Here is a 3,366-nt window from a genome sequence, read left to right as displayed (position 1 = left end):
TAAAGCGTTTAAGATGAACCAGTAAAACACTAATTTGCTACAGTATTTTCAAATTGCTACAGTACCCAAAATGCTACAGTGTTTTCGAAAATCACTATTTGCTACAGTGAAATTGACTTTGCTACAGTGAATTGCTACAGTAAACACTATTTTAAAATGTATTTTAACAAATAACGAGACGATGATTTAAAGAAGTAAATGACCAAAACATTCGAAAGTTTAAGATATACTATGAGTGGTATAGTTATGGATAATTTAAGGCTATATTTTGACAAAGGTACGTGACACGAAACGTAAAATGCAAGTTTTCTAAATGTACGAAAGGACATTCGAAAAACCGGAACCGAGACATAAGTCAAGTGACGACGTACGACTTATCGGAACGAAATTTACAAGTCAACTATGCATGTGAATTTAATATAATATATAATTAATTATTTAAATTAAATATATTATATTAATATAAAATCATGTCGACAAGCTAATTGACAAAAGGTTCTGAGCTGGAAATCTTAGCCATGCGATCGCATGGCTATCCAGTACAAACCCCATGCGATCGCATGGGGTGTAAAAATGGGTCAGGTGCTATAAATTCTCGAGTTTTGGCCAGTTAATCACACACACATACACAAATATACATATTACTCCGTATTTATTTTATTTATTTATTTATTATTATTATTATTATTATTATTATTATTATTATTATTATTATTATTATTATTATTATTAATAAGATTATTATTAATCTTATTATTTTTATTATTAGTATTATTATTTTTGCGATACAAAAATAATAATGTACATAAAATATTACGACGGAGTGCTGTCCAAGTAATTTTTAAAACAAGTTTCTGAGCGAGCTAGAGCTAAGGAAAATATGGGTTATTGCCAAGGAAATTATGGGTAATGTTCGAGGGTATTTTTGTGAATCAAACCTCGTGTTTATCATCTCTGATGCGTCTACGTGCTTTTCTACAATATTGTATATCAATATTAAACAGTGAGTTTCATTTGCTCCCTTTTTAATTGCTTTTGCAATATATATTTTTGGGCTGAGAATACATGCACTTTATTTTAAACGCAATGGATACAAGTACATACTAAATTCTACAATGAGTTTGAACCGAAAATCCCTTAGCTTTGGTAACTAGTAACTGCCAGTTATAAGAACTGGTGGGCGCGAGTAGTAGTATATGGATCCATAGGGCTTGATATCCCCGTCCGAGCTAGAGCACTAGCCTTTTAACGGACGTATGCTAATTGAGAAGCGTACACTTTGGTTTGCGTGTATTATTAAGATGATTATACAAAGGGTATAAATTATATACGTTAAGTTTAGTTACCAGGGTGCTCAATTTTGTAGAATATTTTGATAAACGTTTCTGGATGAAACAACTGAAATCTTGTGGTCCACCTTTTATTTAAAACATATTGATAAACGTTTTGAATGATACAACTGGACTTTTGTAATCCACATTGATATACATATTATGTGTAATATTAAAACTATGAACTCACCAACCTTTGTGTTGACACTTGTTAGCATGTTTATTTTCAGGTTTCCTAGAAGTCTTCCGCTGTTTGCTTAGATGTTAGACAAGCTATGTGCATGGAGTCTTACATGACATATTTTTCAAGGAAACATTGCATTCACCAAATCATCACCATGTATCTTATTTTGACTGCATTGTCAACGGAAGTACTGTTGTAAACTATTATTTATGGTGATTGTCTATATGTAAAAATCACCAGATGTCGAAAACCTTTGATTTAAATATTCATTTATGGTGTGCATTTTCAAAAGAATGCAATGTTTACAAAACGTATCATATAGAGGGCAAATACCTCGCAATGAAATCAATGAATGACGTGTTCGTCCATATGGATTTGGAGCGATCGTCACAGTTGGTATCAAAGCGTTGGTCCTAGTGAACCAGGTATTGCATAAGTGTGTCTAACTGATAGTTGTTAGTATGCATTAGTAAGTCTGGACTTCGACCGTGTCTGCATGTTAAAAGTTTTGCTTATCATTTCTTGTCGGAAATTACATGCTTATCATTCTTAAGTCTATACACGTTTTACTGCATTGATTGCATGAATAGTGTATAGACAAAATTCATATCTTAGCGTATCTGTTACTATAAACTTTGACTGCCATCTTCCAAAAATTTCTCCGTAATTTACGGAATTTTGGTATTATATATACATATGTAAATTATGTATTGAAGAGTACCAATCTAAATTGTATAATCTATTTCATATCAAAAATCATCTATCTAATTATACAAGATGGATCCCGTATCCAATTCAAATTCCTTAAACTCTGACAGCTATTCCGATATGGATATTCACCTAAATTCCGAAGACAGTGTAACCGGAATGGATCAACCAATTAGCCATCATCTATTCTGGATGAATTGGGGATGGGTTCGTAGCCTACTTAATTATTGGAGACAAGAAGAAGACGATCCCTTCCATCCACCACATTGCCCTCTTGGCGAAGAACCTGAAGCACTTACCGGCGAACCTGTTCGAGACACAATTTTCTCTCTCATTTCCAGAGTATCTCGTCACGACAATATAATATCTCAAATTCTGGATCTTATTCATCCCTCGTCCGAACCGCCAATCATCCCGGTGTAGTAGAAGAAGTCAACAAGCTTCGCGCTCGGGTAGTGGCTTTGGAGAATATGGTGCAAAGGTTACAAGCACCAGCAGCAGCACCGGCATCAACAGTACCACCGACAACAACACCAACAGTACCATTACCACCACCAACAACATCCGCATCGCAAACCTCAACTTCACAATCTGTTCCACGAGCATCAACGTCATACGCACCGTAGTTACCAAGAAATACCAGCAACAATAACCGATGAAGTATTAACTCATTTCCCCTGAAGAAATTTTATGTATATTTAATATATATGAATTTTGAAATCAAAATAAATCTTTTCGTACCAAGTTATTACGTGTGAACCTTAACTGGTAGGTACTACTCGGTTAATTCATATGCTATGATGTACATCCTTCGTTAATGACTTAACCATCGTTAACTACAATCTCTGTTTTCAACCTAATGAATTCCATTTCATAATAAACCAAGTGTATTATTCAATTACATAATTGATTTTACATTTTCATTTTCGATGTACTCGAAACTTTCCAGAAAACATCATCTGTGCCTTGTAAGGTTCACAAAGATTACACAAGCATCAACATCCTTCACCGAGAAATAAGAATAAATAATGGAGTATCGATTACATTAGAGAAATACTCCGCAAAGATTATGTAATCTTTAATGTTTTAGAGATTAATCATTTCTAAGTCAAGCCGAAAATCAAATGAGCTTAATATGATATT

This window comes from Rutidosis leptorrhynchoides, chromosome 2, assembly GCF_046630445.1.
Source record: "Rutidosis leptorrhynchoides isolate AG116_Rl617_1_P2 chromosome 2, CSIRO_AGI_Rlap_v1, whole genome shotgun sequence".
In the NCBI taxonomy this organism is placed as follows: domain Eukaryota; kingdom Viridiplantae; phylum Streptophyta; class Magnoliopsida; order Asterales; family Asteraceae; genus Rutidosis; species Rutidosis leptorrhynchoides.
Note: the sequence above shows the minus strand (reverse complement) of the source record.